Source organism: Hemicordylus capensis, chromosome 10, assembly GCF_027244095.1.
Source record: "Hemicordylus capensis ecotype Gifberg chromosome 10, rHemCap1.1.pri, whole genome shotgun sequence".
Lineage (NCBI taxonomy): Eukaryota > Metazoa > Chordata > Lepidosauria > Squamata > Cordylidae > Hemicordylus > Hemicordylus capensis.
Genome location: NC_069666.1, coordinates 6,278,801 through 6,295,434, shown reverse-complemented (window position 1 = coordinate 6,295,434; position 16,634 = coordinate 6,278,801). Strand labels below are relative to the sequence as shown.

The 16,634-nt window shown below is 45.5% G+C and overlaps 1 protein-coding gene across 8 annotated transcripts in view; it reads right to left on the bottom strand.

Annotated features, from left to right (window-relative positions):
- Nucleotides 1-16,634, bottom strand: part of ALDH1A3 (aldehyde dehydrogenase 1 family member A3) — an 89,644-nt gene that overhangs the window by 26,334 nt on the left and 46,676 nt on the right. For 2 of the 8 annotated variants that reach the window (XM_053273065.1, XM_053273066.1), the window contains one exon: nt 474-560. The exons of 4 other annotated variants lie outside the window; for them this stretch is intronic. The gene's annotated coding sequence lies outside the window, so the exon portion shown is untranslated. Of the gene's footprint in view, nt 1-473; nt 561-4,849; nt 4,987-8,640; nt 8,759-16,634 lie in introns of all 8 variants that reach the window. 2 more of the 8 variants (XM_053273062.1, XM_053273063.1) reach the window with 2 other exon arrangements.

Here is a 16,634-nt window from a genome sequence, read left to right as displayed (position 1 = left end):
CAGCTCCCCAGAGTGCAACCCTCAGAGGAGATCATCTGGATTGCAACACATATTGCAGACTATATCCATATATAATGCTCACCCCCACCCCCTGATCTCCAGTGAGATGGAATGATCTCATATCAGATTAACCCCTCCTAATCAAAAACGTGCGCACAGTCGCCATCCAACTCTCCCTCCACCCGGCCAGCTGCACCTGTAGAAAATCAGGGCGAAGAAATGTGCTCCGTTTGGCTTGGCCTGTTTTGTTTGGATCCCTCCCTATCCTCCTCTCTGGCTTTCTGCCCACCAGCTGGATGCTCCTTCTTCTAGGGGGGACCAAATGTGGTTCCTCTGAATTCCAGGGGGAAGCATTCAGCCCAGGAGCCACTGTCTGCAGTGATGCAAAGATGAAGGCCTGGTTTGGTGTAAGGGGGTGTGAGACTGCAGAGGACCTGCGGCAGTGTTTAATTCCCCTCAAAACAGATGCTCACCTGTCTGAAAATATCGTCCTCTAAACTGGCAGCTGTTCCTCTGCTTCCCAGGTGCCTGAAGACACACTCTTCCCATTTCCCAAATATCTGATAAAGCACACAAGGTGTTTTTCTGAATTAAAACTAGGACCATAGGAGGAAGCTGCCTGATACTGAGTCAGACCATTGGTCCATCTAGCTTAGTATTGTCTACACAGACCGGCAGCAGCTCTCCAGGCTGCACCCAGGGGTCTTTCTCAGTGTTACCTGGAGATGCTGGGATTTAACCTGGACCTTCTGCATGCAAAGCAGATGCTCCTCCACGGAGCAACACTCCCATCCCCATAACTAAATCTAATGGTAAGGGTGCCTTGTCTAGTTAGAGGCTTGTTCTTCGTGCAAAACAGCAGCCATGTGGGGCCCGGTAGGGATCAGGACCAAAGCATAGAGGCAAGAAGGGTTTAACCCTTTACCTCTGTGCTGAAAACCGCCCCAACCTGTAATGGCACATTATAGCAAAAGGCACCTTTGGAGCCCACTTTTTTTTTGGGGGGGGGGCAGGAAAATGGTGTGGAGGTAAAGGCTTAAACACTCCCTTACTCTATGCTCCATTCTGATCTGGACTGGGCCCCTGCCTAGCCGCTGTCTTGCATGGAAAGCAAGCCACTCACTAGATAATGAGGCGTCTTAACATCTTGTCTCATTCAGCCTTTGGAGCACACAAAAGAGAAAGCTGCCAGTCCTCTGTGTTTCTGAAGGAGTCCCTGATCTGAGAAGGAAATGGTGACCCCTGAGCAAGAAAATCATCACAGAGGCACAACAGACAGCCTCCTCTAAGGACAAGTAACTCTGTGTTGCATTTCTATGAGGAGTGTGATAGAATGAGGCAGATCATGCCCAATGCAGCTTTCCCTCGTGGAGGAGTAGGGGAAGGCAAGATCAGAACACTGAATCATTCTTCTATTGTGTATATTTAATTTTACAGTTTAATTTCACAGTGGCTCACGAGGAAACAAACTAATCAATAACATAAACATAGAAAATTGGTCAACTATTAACAAATCAGGTCAAAGCAAAATAAAGCAACCACCCCACCCCACCCCACCCACACACACCATTTAGATGGCACCAAACTAGGAAAAATAGCAACAATTTCAGATCCCAAAACATCACATCCCAAAGGAGCGATCAGTCTATCATGCAGAGATGTGGTAGGTAGCCTCCTCTCTGGATGGAGCCTGGAGCATTCATTAATTTATTTTTGAGAGAATGTAAGATTAAGAACTATCTGCTTTCGAAGGAGCTCACCTGCCCCCTACCATGTTTCTGAATGAGTCGCTGATCTGAATGTGCCATCTGATAAGAAGAGCTCAGAAAAAGAAACTCCTGCACGACTTCCTTTAAGGCCAGGTTACTGCATGCTACATCAGGAGCAAATGAGTAAACCCATCGCATCTGATAAATCGCCCCCCAGTGAAGATCAACTAGGAGGCAGCTGGACCAGAACAGTTACTCAGGCAGAGACAAAGAGGCAGCCTCCTCTGTGTTTGGGTACTTTGGGCTCACAGGAGCATCTAATTATTTAATGCATTTTTTTTCTTGAAACATGCTAGTAGTTTCCTTGTGGGTGGCACACAAGCGTACCCTGATGCACAGTTTGACCATGTATTGGTATTTTTATTGTAATTATTTGTAATCCGTCTTTCACAGACCAGCTCCCACAAGGTGGTATGTACCACAAGAATGAAATGTTATGAAACATTCCAAGTTCATAAAACACACAACAGAACAGTGAATAAAGCAAGAATAACATCTACCAAAAAGTCCTTTTAAAAAAGAAACCAGAGAGACTCAGTCAGACTCAGTCAGCCCAGGGACTTTTTTGTATGGGGCAGTATAGAAATGTAAGAAATACATAAATACATATTTAAAAGCCCGTGGAAGAGTAGTATCTCCAGAGCCTGTGTTAAAACTGCAAGAGTAGGGGCATGGCAGAGCTCCACAAATTCCACAACTGTGGTCTCACCACTGAGGAGACCCTGTCCCTGGTGGGTCAGAAATGTTGATCTGAAATCTTGGGTAGGCTCACATGGACACAAAAGGTCCTTAAAGTAACCAGGATTACTGCTATGGTTTCTTAGTGGTGAGGGAAATGGCACTTTGGACCTGCTCAGAGGCATTCCCACCTATTCAAACCACTTTGGGAACCATGGCTGAAAACTGGTATATAAATATTCGTAGTATTCATCATATTCATATTCTTACTTCCTATGGTCCAAAGTTGCATCCTGTTCTTGGAAGCAGATACAGGGGCACAATGAAGCCCAATGAAGAGGAGAGTTGGTCTTGTGGTAGAGCATGACTTAGTCCACCCTGGTTGCATATGAATGGGAGACTTGATGTGCAAGTACTGGAAGAGATTCCCCTCAGGGGATGGAGCTGCTCTGGGAACAGCAGAAGGTTCCAAGTTCCCTCCCTGGCAGCATCTCCAAGATAGAGCTGATAGAGATTCCTGCCTGCAGCCTTAGAGAAGCTGCTGCCAGTCTGTGAAGACAATACAGAGCTAGATGGACCTATGGTCTGACTCAGTATATGGCAGCTTCCTATGTTCCTATGTAACTAAGATTGTAACTATACATATTTATTAGAAAGTCAACTGTACTGAAATCAATGGCACACACTTCTGGATGAACGTAGAGAATACTGTTGGGTTTATATCTGGGGTTCTTAGCCCTGTGGCCTGAGATGTTGATGGACTACAGTTCCCATCATCTCCAGCCACAATAGCCTTCAGCCACATAAATGGCCCCAGTATGCCTAGTCTAAGGGCTCTCAACTAAGGTCCCCAGATGCTGTTGAACTACAACTCCCTAAAGCAGGCATCCCCAAACTGCGGCCCTCCAGATGTTGCTGAACTACAACTTCCAGCATATCCAGCCACAAAAAATTGTGTCTAGGGATGCTGGGAGTTGTAGTTCAGCAACATCTGGAGGGTAGCAGTTTGGGGATGATTGCCCTAAAGCATTGTGGCTGGGGATGATGGGAGTTGTAGTCCAACAACATCTGGGGGCCCAAGTTTGAGAACCCCTGGTTTACATGATAGCAGCAAAGTAGCAGAAGCACTTCCAGAGAAACTGGATGCAGCAGGAAGTCTTTTCCTACAACAGTTTATTGTAAATGTTTCGTTCTATATAGATAACACAATAACCCACACATTCTCACAGAACAGGGGAAGTTTAAGTCTCAAAGGTTCCACCCAGGACAACATCAGACCCTACTCATCACACAGAAGCAGCACTGCCACCAGGAAAGATAGCACCCACATTCCAGCAACGGTCAACGTGATGCCACTAACAACTGCAATACGTAGTCAAACCTTGTTGCACTCAGGGCCAAACTGCATGTTAATGTTCAACACACACAAGTCTGGCACTTTGCATGCTTTAAAAAAAAAAAAAGGATCACTAATCGTGTGCAGAGGCCTGGTCCGGATCAGGATGTGTGGTGGGGGGGACCCCATAATACAGTACCAATCCAGATCAATTCCCTCAAGGCTGATATTTGCCCTATAAATGACACTCGCACTGGTGCCAATGTGAGCTTTTCTCCTGGGGGAAATCTGGTTCAGGACCACAACAGAAGCAAAGGTTTAAGGTATGCCTCAACATACCACAGTTCTGTTCCATTTCAGTGACCCACACTGCTGCTACTTTCATTTTAAATACAAATGCACAGACCCCAGTCATGCAATCACTGCATCGTTTACTTTCGGCTTTAGATCATACTCAAGAGAACATCACATTCAGTTCCTTCGGGATTGTTTGTATCTTATTTGTTTATTTTCTCTTCTCGGAAGCTTGGCCATCCTAGTGCTGGGACCTGGTCAGGATCTGGAATTCCCCAAGTTCCACTCAGGAATTTCCTGACCAGCATGGAGAACGACCACTCTTTTTGCCTTTGTCTAGGGGGACAGTAATAGTTCCTCTAAGTTTCGTTTCAGGCTATGCAGAAGGATTCCTGTAGATGATACTGAGAAAGGGGTGAACTATGAACTATGTTCATTGTCTTGTATCTCCAAACAGACTGTTATTATGGCTGCGTTCTCTAGATAATCAGGATCTGATCCTGGTTATCTATCCTGTTTAAATGTGGCTTAGCCACCGCGGTTTGACCAGGATTGTGTGGGAATTATGTGTTCTCACAACCAGCTTTGTGGGGCTCAGCAATATTGGTTAACAGTTTAACCAGGATCATTGAAATTGTGAGAACCAGTGGCAACTCTACAATCATTCGTTTGGAGGGGGGGAAGGGGTGGCAAATACAGTTATTAGGGGAGTGAGGATTTTGTTATACATTAAATACTTATAAAGATAAGGAAATTAATGTTGGTTATTTACCTTATTTAGGAAGCTTGCTTGACATTTTCATACTTATTCAGAACACAGGCTAGATTCCTCTAAGAAAATACTGATTTTTGGATTAGCCCAAATCTTCCAGTCTGCTTTTCAGGCTAGCTTTCTCTTCCTGAACTAGGCTATATGGTAGGAAAGACACTGGGGTGAGGAGAGAGTCAGCTGAAATCTGCAGGGGTGATTACCCTGTACCCCACTGTACACATGATCTCACCCAACCCAGTTCTTGGCCAGGAAGAAAGCTAAGGGGGTTGGCCTGTTTCCTGGGAGGCTAGAGGAATCTCCTGTCTACCTGTCTACAGCTGCTTGTTCTGCGGTAGGGTGAATGAGTGAGGCTTCTTTCAAACAATGGAGACCTTTGAAAATAGAATATACCACAAAATACTATGACTGTATTGTCTGACACTTTGCTATAAAGTTCCAGTCCAGTGGATGGGGAAGAGGGAAATATTTTGGAAGGAGCATTTACTACCCCTTGGAATTATCCCTGGAGAGAACACAGCCATTGTATTGCAGGTGGTGTATCCGCAGCTTCTAACAGGAATATTCCTGTTCAGGGCTCCGGTCAGTATAGAATGATTGCCTGGTCGCACTTTGGGGGTAGAATTGCCATGCCCCCCCCCCGGAATTTCAGGTTTCACCTGGATTTTAAGCATCTCACCCAGATTGCTCAGCCCACCCAGATTCGCCCTGATTTCAGCTTTCATTTTTTTAAAAAAGGAGGGGGAGCTAAGCTCTAGCCCTTGTAGAAGCGGAGTTACGGAGCAAAACATGCAGTCACTATTCTGCTCAAAAATTATTTTCAAGCCAATTTACATAATATGCAAATCAGACACCCGGATTTGGAAAACCAGAATATTGCAACCCTATTTGGGGGGCTTTTTGTGGGGGGGGTCATAGGAGGGAGGAGAAGGGGAAAGGTTGCCTTTCCCCTCCTTTCCCACCCTCCTGAAATCTCACCCCCGTTTTCACATGAGGTTGTTCCCACGACCAGCTGTATCTGAGTAGGAGAGCTGTAACTTCCACCCTGGGCTAAAAATGAGGTGGGAGGGAGCAGGTATGCCTCCTACCTCATGCCCGGGCCATGTGGCCACCGTAGCTCCCGTAGAGACAGTGGGAAATGGTGGCCTGGCAGTGGGAAATCCCCTAAAGCCCACACAGCTTGCATAGTGCATTATGAGATTCCAGGCGGCCTGGCTCCATTTCCCCCAGCTCCCAATTGCCGTGCTACTCGTCACCCCGCGGCTCGTGTGGGCATGCCGGTGGCGGAGCCCTGGTCAGGCCCGGGATCCTCCTGCCTTCCCCCAGCCCCATCAAGTGTGGTTGTGTGAATGGCCTTTCTGTAACTAAAGGGCTCGCGTGAGCGACAGACTAATAGGCCTAAGACCACCAAGTCTGATATTAGCCTTTGTTGCTGTTACTTTAGGTTGGCCAGCTGCTAGTTTTATGAGAGGGTCACTTTCAGGAAGGGATAGCACAGGACCCCGTCCTCGGTCTGGCTTGCCAGCAACGGCTATCTCCTCCATAGCCGGCCGCTCCTTTCTTGCCTAGTGGTTTGCAACCGAGGGCAGATAGTAGCTGGTACTCCTGAGCTGACTCCTACTATACAGCCACTCTAGGAGCTGAAGGCCGTGTAACTGTGGTGTTTACTTGCAGGAGCTGTTGTAATTGTACATCGTGATACTCGCCGGATGCTCTTCCAAGATTACGCTCTCACATTCATTAATCTGGAACAGCAAGGGCTTCCTGTTGATTTATTTGCAATATTTATTTGACGTTTAGCTTGAAAGAAGGATTACCGGGAAGAAGCAATTGCACCACACATAAACATATCTTGAGCAGGAAATGACTCTCTTAACTCTTGAAGGTAGGGGTTTGAGTGATGGCGTCAGTGTTGTGAGGGCACCCAGTGGAAGTTGGTTGAGGCTGTATTTCCCCAACTCCTTTTCCTAGCAGGCCACAATTCTATAAATCCTTTTTTGCTTCCTTGGAGTGGCCAGATACTGCAAAGGTGGACATGGGGTCATGGATTGGGTAGAGTACCAGAATAGGACTGGGTAGATTACTCGACCATAAAGTATGCTAAGTCCGGACAGCGCCCCCCCCCCCACCTACCTGACAGGGTTGCTGTTTTTGAGAATGAAATGGAAAGGGAAAAGAACTATACCTGCTGTCCTTCATTCCTTGGAGGAAGGACAGGAAGGAAATAAACGAGTAACAGTTCTACTGGGTTATATCCAAAGAAAGTGAATCCTGCCTAAACATCAATGAGTCAATTTAGTCATTATGGATTCAAGCCCCAGTGAGAAGCATCTGGACTGATTAAGTCATGACTTATCAGTGTACCAAATTAGTCATGACTAACTTAAATCCTATTAATGTAACTTTGTTTGGATCCACTCTCTCTGAGTGCAACCCAGAATAAGTCTGTGGAAGAGGGTCATTTATTTTAAGAATTTCTGTCCCTCTTTTCTTCCATTAGGGAACTCAGTGTAGTGGATAGCACAGAGATTCAAATGATCAAGTTGAAAATCAACAAAAATTGATGTGATTAGGATATAAAAAATAATTAATATCTTAACAAAATCTAAGGATAGAATCAGCCACCATAACAGACAATAGGTTCCATCTGCCACAAAGACCTCTAAAAAAGCCAGATTTTTAACAGGTCCTAGAAGCCATTGAGCAGGGCTGGACAACTTTGGCTCTCCTGCAGATGTTGGACTACAACTCCCATCATCCCTGACTATTGGCCACTGTGGCTGGGGTTGATGGCAGCTGTAATCCAACAACAGCTGGAAGGCCAAAGTTGTGCAACCTTGCCATTATTATTATTTCTTGTTTACACAGTCTGACAGGTGTTATTGACTGGTTTGTTTTATCCAGACATCGAGTCCTTCCCAAGGACCTGGGATGGCTGAATTTTATTGTCAATTGTTATAGATATCGTCGCAGAATATAGGCTGTTCCCAGTAAAGCTGCTTTTTGTAATTGGCTGATGGTGATTTCTGTGGCCCTTATGGCGTTGAGGTGCTCTTCAAGGTCTTTTGGAACTGCACCCAGGGCACCAATTACCACTGGGATTATTTTGGTCTTTTTCTGCCACAGCCTTTCAATTTCAATTTGTAGATCTTTGTATTTGGTGATTTTTTCTACTTCTTTTTCTTCTATTCTGCTATCCCCTGGTATTGCTATGTCGATTATTTTAACTTGTTTTTCTTTCTTCTCGACTACAGTTATATCTGGTGTATTGTGTGGCAGATGTTTGTCTGTTTGTAGTCGGAAGTCCCATAATATTTTTACATCTTCATTTTCTTCAACTTTTTCAATTTTATGGTCCCACCAATTTTTGGCTGCAGGTAGCTTATATTTTTTGCAGATGTTCCAGTGTATCATCCCTGCTGCCTTGACATGCCTTTGTTTGTAGTCAGTCTGTGCGATCTTTTTACAACAGCTGATTAGGTGGTCCACTGTTTGTTTATTATTATTATTATATTTTATATCCCGCTCTTCCTCCAAGGAGCCCAGAGTGGTGTACTACATACTTGAGTTTCTCCTCACAACAACCCTGTGAAGTAGGCTAGGCTGAGAGAGAAGTGACTGGCCCAGAGTCACCCACCTACTATCATGGCTGAATGGGGATTGGAACTCGGGTCTCCCCGGTCCTAGTCCAGCACTCTAACCACTACACCACGCTGGCTCTCATTGCCATAGCGCAATGATGCCATATTGGAGTGATGGAACCACAACAAAAAGATCCTGTGCCTCACACTCACCTGCTGAACTTCATTTGGGAGGGGAGCCTGGAGCAGGATTTCAGATGCTGAGTGCCTCACCCCTTCCCTTCTCCTCAGGAACACAGGAAACTGGCTTATACTGAGTCCGATCACTCGTCTATCATCATCATCAACAACAATTTAGATACCACTTTTCAACAAAAGTTCCCAAAGTGGTTTACATAGACTATCTATCTATCTATCGATCGATCGATCGATCGATCGATCTATCTATCCATCCATCCATCCATCCATATATGGCTCCCAGTCCCTGAAGGGCTCAGAATCTAAAAATAAACATAAGACAGACACTAGCAACAGTCACTGGAGGGATGCTGTGCAGGGAGTGGAGAGGGCCAGTTGCTGTGATAGTGTCAGGGATAGGCAATGTGTAGCTCTCCAGATGTTGTTGAACTACAACTCCCATCACTCCCAACCAAGGGAGGAAATTAGGAAAACCTTCATTAAGGTTTATGGCTGAACTTCACTAACGTCCAGTTAGGGTTGCCACCGGCTCGTTTGGTAGCAACCCAGGACCGGGCTTTCTCTGTAGCTGCCCCAGGACTTTGGAATAAGCTTCCTGCTGAAATAAGAGCATCTCCTTCTCTGTTTGTTTTCAGGAGGAACCTCAAGACCCTCCTGTTCTCTCAGGCTTTTAATTAGGGTTAGGGTTTTTATTGTCATGTATTTTAATTTGTGACTTTTAAATATTTTAAATTTTGGACACTGCCTAGAGATATGCATATCAGGCGGTATAAAAATATGATTGATTGATTGATTAATTAATGTGGGAGTAATATAATCATTTGAAACTGGCAAGAGCTGGTAGGCCTCAGGGTCATATACAGATGCCCTGTGACCATGAGCCGGGGGGCACCCAAGGAAGCACAGCTGCCTCTCCTTACCAGAGCTCCATTTGCTCTTCTATCACCCTGCCTGCAGGCTGCCATTCATCAGGTAGGGCTGTGTGGTTAACCACACAACAGCTCTACCTGATGAATGGCTAGCCTGCGGGCAGGCTGAATCTCAATAATACTGGGGCGGGGCAGGAGAGAGAGGAGCAAACGGGAGCTCCAGGAAGGAGCAGCAGCTGCACCTCCTTGGGCAACCCCACCAGCTCAATAGGACGAGCCACTCCTGCTTATGACACATCATACAGGGCCTCAGAACACAATTCTTTGTGTGTGTCTACGTGCCAGCCCAAGATGGAGGACAAACCACACTTCCTTGTTTTGCTCGCCATCTTGGTGGCAATCCCAGGTCCAGTTCCCTTAAAGTGCAGTTTATTTTGTAACTTTTTCATTTATTTATTTTTTAATTTGAACTGTGCAGTTCTTCCCTCACACCTTCATGTTTGCAAATCCTTTGGCTGGACGTCCGAAGAACTCCTTTGCCCGGTCCATTGATGCGGGATGCCCCCTGCGCTTCCCAACGTACACTAGACCATGGAGAAGTGTGAAAGGCCCTCGTTTCTGGTCCAGCTCTTATTAGGCACAGACCATAACAGACGCAAAAGGTTGTGCTTGAAGGCCCTAGATGATACGCCGTAGGCCGTGCGCGCACACGACCCCAAGGCTTCCTGCTTTCGCCTACCCCAGTTTTAAATGATTACATTACTCCCACATTAATGAAGGTTTTCCCTCACTCCTGCCTCATTAACAAAGTCCGCAGCGGTGCCCCTCGTCTGATGACCCATGCGGCGGCCTGACAGAAATAGTAACAATAATTCATTTCAGAGCAAAATATTTACATTGAAAAGGGAGCAGCTTTGAAGTCGGCTGCTGGGGGCGGTGGGATCTCACACCATCACCATCCCTCCGAATCAGGAGGGTGGGGGGGGACCTTTAACTCTTGGAAGGTGGAGTGGGTTAGCTTGGGGAAGACTCTGGATGGGTGGGTGGGTGGGGAGAGACAGGACAAAGGCGGTGGGGAGGGGAGTATTGCACCTGGGCCTGATGAAGTTTAATAGACTTTAACACATGCAAACAAGTGCTTTTGTTCGGGGGACAAAGGCCGCCCCAGCTTAAAGCTGCTTCTCAAACACTACGGCCTTTGTTTCCCCTCCGCTGCCTCTTGTCACTCTCCTTGTCAAAGTTTAATTAGGACAACGAGCTTTTGCAGGCTCATTTCGCACTTCACCAACTTCCTAACACTTCCCTAACGAGGGAGGAAGGGGGCTTGGGGAGCCCCGGGCCTTTGGGGAGGGGGCGGGCAGGAGGCGAGCGGAGCAAAGCCTCCGATGAGACCGGGACCCCAGCTGAAGGAGGGGTGGGAAAAAACCACGGATGCCGAGCCCCGTGGAAATGGGTCCATTTGGCCGTCATGTGATAGAGTGGCAGCAAATAAGAACAGCCCTGCTGGATCAGGCCCAAGGCCTATCTAGTCCAGCATCCTGATTCCCACAGTGGACCACCGGATGCCTCTGAAAAGTAGGCACTTTTCAAGAAAGGGGTGTTTTCTTGCACATTTATTTGGTTCTGACAATTGAGCATGCCACATCAGGGCCTGCCCTAGACCAAATGACACCCCAGGTGAGGAGCAATATTGGGGCCTCCCCCATTTGTCCAGCTTCCAAAAACCTTCTTCCTTTATCACATTTGTAGCCCCTCATACAACTTGGATATATGATCTGCCAGCATGATTTATCCCCATCATAGAAGACGATAGATTTGCACACATGGATCTGTAAACCCGTTGTTAATTGTGCCATATAGAAAATGATTAATAGTCTCTTTTCTTGGATCGTATAGAAGCTCTCTATAAAATGCTACAAACAAACAGCAGGCAAAATCTTCATGGCTTGCTTGTAAGCTGCCAAGAGGTAGAGTTGCCATGTCCCCTGAAATTCCGGGTTTCCCCCGGATTTTAAGCATCTCACCCAGATTGCTTAGCCCACCCGGATTCACCCAAATTTCAGCTTGCTTGCTTGCTTGCTTTCTTTCTTTCTTTCTTTCTTTCTTTCTTTCTTTCTTTCTTTCTTTCTTTCTTTCTTTCTTTCTCTTTTAAAAGCTAAGCTCTAGCCCTTGTAGAAGCAGAATTACGGAGCAAAACGTGCAGGCGCGATTCTGCTAAAAAATTATTTTGGAGAGCCGGAATATGGCAACCCTACCTAGAGGTATTTAGCAAGGCAACACCTATATGGAAATAGCATTCTTAAATGGGATGGGATGGGATGGGATGGGAGAAAGGCAGATGGATGGGCACCCTCACAGATGCAGGAGACAGACATATTCTAGAAGGTTCTTCCAGGTGTGTTGTTCCATGGAGGGAAAGCCTTTGAGTCAGACAAATCAGGGCAGTGTTGTAAAGGTACAGAAAAGGGAACAGGATCCTACCGTAGGGATTTTTGTTTTTTTCTGGGAACACCAGAGTGTGTTTTGAAAGCGTTTCTCTTCATTATTGTATGCCTCCACCTTCCACACGCTATTCAGATCAAAGTACAGCCCCAATAAGGATGAAGTTATATTTCACGCGCTAGATCTTGCGGATTCGGTAGCAGCCTAGTCACTGAGTCATCGTTGCCGCCTGACTGTCTCTTGATTAAATTCCAATTAACTAATCATCAGCTGAGTATAAGAATGAAAGAATATCCAACATCAAAACCAACACAGGGATGTGGGGCGGGTGGGCAGGAGAGCAAGGGAAGCAAATACAGATCTCGGTTTGCCAAAGGCAGAAAAGGGAAATATGACTTTGAAAAAAGAAATGGCGGAAAAAAGGATGCAAAAATATGAAAAAGGGGAAGGGGGATTAGACAAATCTACAAAAGATAGGTTGGATGATGGATATTAGCTGTGATGGCTAACTGGAGCCTCTCCATGGGGAAGAGGCACGGTCTTGCTATAGCAAGCATGAAGTGCCCCCTTTGCTAAACAGGATCTGCTAAACAGGATCCATTTGCTAAACAGGAGAGGAGAGCTGGTCTTGAGGTAGCAAGCTTGATTTGCCCCCTTAGCTAAGCAGGGTCTGCTCTGGTTGCATATGAATGGGAGACCAGAAGTGTGAGCACTGTAAGATATTCCCCTCAGGGGATGGAGCCACTCTGGGAAGAGCAGAAGGTTTCAGGTTCAATCCCTGGCAGCATATCCAAGATAGGGCTGAGAGAGACTCCTGCCTGCAACCTTGGAGAAGCCACTGCCAATCTGGGTAGACCATACTGAGCTAGATGGACCAATGGTCTGACTCAGTATATGGCAGCTTCCTATGTTCCTATGCCTTGGTTTGCATTTGGATGGGAGACTACTTGTGAGTGCAGTAAGATATTCCCCTTAGGAGATGGGGCCGTAGCTCAGGTGTAGAGCATCTGCTTGCATGCAGAAGGTCCTGGGTTCAATCCGCGGTATCTCCAGGTAGTACTGGGAAAGACTTCTGCATGAAACCTTGGAGACCTGCTGCCAGTCAGTGTAGACAGCACTGATGAGAATCAGATGATTACCTTAAGAACATAAGAACATCAGAACAACCCTGCTGGATCAGGCCCAAGAAGGCCCATCTAGTCCAGCATCCTGTTTCGCACAGTGGCGCACCAGATGCCTCTGGGAAGCCCACAGGCGGGAGTTGAGGGCATGCCGTCTCTCCTGCTGTTACTCCCCTGCAACTGGTACTCAGAGGCATCCTGCCTTTGAGGCTGGAGGTGGCCTATAGCCCTCCGACTAGTAGCCATTGATAGACCTCTCCTCCATGAAGTTACCGAAACCCCTCTTCAAGCCTCCAGGTTGCTGGCTGTCACCACATCTTGTGGCAGAGAATTCCACAAGTGGATTATGCGTTGTGTGAATACATTATACCTTCCAGTCCCTCTCACTCTCCCTATGCCAGCAATGCTTTTGAGAAAAAGTTAGCAAAGAAACAGAAAGACTCAGAGACACACATAATCTAATTGAAGAAGGATGGTCGACTTGTGTACTATTTTTAAAAAATTAGCCTTGTACAGTTTTGGTTGTTCTTGCTCAGATTACCCAGGGTTGTTCTTTTTATTTCCCCTTCATACATTATATTAGATCATTAAAAATTGAATGAATCTGACTTTTATATCCATGATGGAGGATTTAAAGTATTACAATTGGAAGAAAATGTTCCCGTGTTTCCTTTGGGTGTAGCAGGTTTATATAAAAATATACTTGTTTCAGCAATTTGGGGTGGTGTTTGGTGTTTCGTTTTCTTTTTTTTCTAGCAAAACCGCAACATTTTCAGGTTTACAGTTTAGCTTTCCCCAAGTTGGCTCCATTTGGGGAGGAAAAATTAGTTTTCATTGCAAACACGAATATGTATAATTTTAGCTCATGAGTTCCAGATCTGCATGATTTTCAGAGTGCTGATTTTAAAAATGACTCTTTGGCAGGGAGTGTTTCCTTTTGCAGATTTTTCTTCATTAGTTTGAGAAATAAAGGATAATTGAAATATAATTAAAAAATAAACATCAGCTTGAAACAGTAACACTGGGAAAGTTGTTACAGACCAAATGGTACAATTTTTTCCTAGAAGTACATTTTAATCACGTCAATGACTGGTGCTCTTGCTTTTTTCTGCAGACATGTATAGGAGTCACTAATCTGGATTGGGACCATGATGAGGAAGTAGGGATGAGTAACCCTACTCACATCATGGTCCCTTTAAAAGCTGCTTCTTAAATATATATGTTTAAAAGCTTCTATTTTTAAATATTAAAAACTTTGATAACTTTAGACAAAATTCTTTTTTATTCGCTTCCCTTTGGCCTGAATAAATACAGATCCATATTGTATCATCTTACAATATGTATCCTCTTACATGACAGGGATCAATCATGCCTGCATATCATGCATCAAAGTTGTGTAAGGGGCTACATTTACAATAAAAATAAGGTATTAAAAAGCTGAACAGATAGATGGAGGAGTGTCATTTGGTCTAGGGCTGACCTGTTATTAATTTGGCATTTCAAACTTGAACAGCAAATTTGAAAATGTCGACAAATACTGACTATTTGCAAATATTCAATACAGCTCTACCCTATTGTCATTTTGTGCAAAAATGATCTAAGAATGAAACCTGGACACAGGCAGAGGTAGAAGACACAGCCTTGTGGGTTCATAAAATGTTGTGTACTATATCTACAACAGCTACATGCTCTATAAATCTCAATTCCGTTTTAACTGCCAGATTCTCCGATATTGGATACTACATAAAAACCTAACCAAACAAAAAACCCAAAACAAAATAGAAAGGTCTGGAAGATAGAAGGAGAAACACACAGAAAAACCTCTGTATATTTTGTTTCAAAGGAAAATCCCTGTTATTGTCCTGCTGTCCTTGTTTCTGTTAGGCTCTGGATACACTTAAAACGGTTAAAGCGACGGAAATATTTTCAGCTAGGGAAGGCGGTAGCTCCCTATGAAACCAACCCGGTTTCTTTGCTACTCAGAAAGCTTTAATGCAGGGTATTGTATGATATGGAAGAAGAGAAAAAGAAAATCCTCAAATCTTTCCAGAAGTTTCTCTCATTTCTTAAAGAGAACACCAGGCACTGTGCCATACAGATGAGAAGCACTGAGCAATGAAAGGTGGGATCAGCTCTTCCCTTCAGACTAGAGTCTTCCTTAAAACGTAGGAAAAGGAGGGAAGTGATGAAGATAACTCAACCTCCATGCATGAAATCTCCAGTCCCTCAGAGTTATCTGAACCTGAGACTTGAAATCAGTATTGGATTCACACATTTGGCTTATCTGGATCAAGAGAACACATGAAAACTTTAGCATCGCAGTCTTTAAAAAGCACAAATATGCAATAGTAAGGCGTCGTGCTCATTAGACATGGGGTTCTAGCAGAAAGAATCCATCACCTGAACCCTTTCTAGTAGCAATACAGAGTGGAGCCTCCGTTGTATCAAGCCTGTGATTCGCTGCTCCTGGGCACCACCAGAGCAGCAGGTCAGAAAGAGATCCTGTAGCTGCAAGAAGCTACACTCAGCTGCACCCTCCTGATTCATCATTCTGTTGGCTGTCCTAAGAACAATGGCAATAACAGGCAAGAAGGATGCTTTACGGTCTAGTACAGGGGTGTACAATGTCAGCTGTCCAGCAGTTTTTGAACTACAACTCCCATCATCCCCAGCCACAGTGGCCAGTAGTTAGGTCTGATGGGAGTTGTAGTTCAGCATCTGCAGAATGGTGACAGTTGTGCCGCCCTGGTCTAGCAGCTAAGGCATGGAAGGAAAAAAGAACAAGAGCTATAAGGGATTAAAAGCCCAACAAAAGTAGATCAGCCAAAGGATGGTTTTTCATCTGGCCCTATCAAACCTCCAGAGTTAGGGGTGTGCACAAAACCGGTTTGCCCAGTTCGGACTGGGTACGCAAATAGCCTGTGCACATGCACAGCGGCATTCAAAATGGCTGCCGCGAGCTGGGGGAGGGCTGGAAAGGCCCCCAAATTGGCCAAACTGGTTAAAAAAAACAAACCTGGGGGAAAGGGAAGCTTCAGAGACACACGCACACACCCCTCTGAAGCCATAGCAGCACCCCTGGAGGCAGCAGAATGACCCTGGGCCTGGCAGTGAGTCTATGTTTATATATATATATGTATATGTATATGTATATATTTACATTTCGAACCCTGGACCAGCTCTGAGCTGGCGGAGGAGGGGTTGGCTCAAGGCCGAGCCAAACTGGGCCTGGTCCAGCTTGAGGGCGAACCATCGAGCCGGTCCGGTTCGATGGCAAACTGGCTTGACCTCAAGCTGGTTCACACATCCCTGTCCAGAGTTTGTACCTACTCTTTAGCCTTAGCAACTTGACTCTCTGGGGGAAATTGTGTTTGTTCAGCCATTAATCTGTTTGCTCGCCTCCCCACCTTACTCTAAGGGAGCGCTCACCTGGATTTTCCCTTTTCCTTTTTTTCATTACGCCTCCGGCTAATTCACCAGCTGAACTGGCCATGTTGTTGTGACTCAAAGGAGGCTTGACCTTGCTGAGGCTTAGGAGATGCTTGTCAGGGGTTCAGAGGTGGCAAGGATTTGAGGG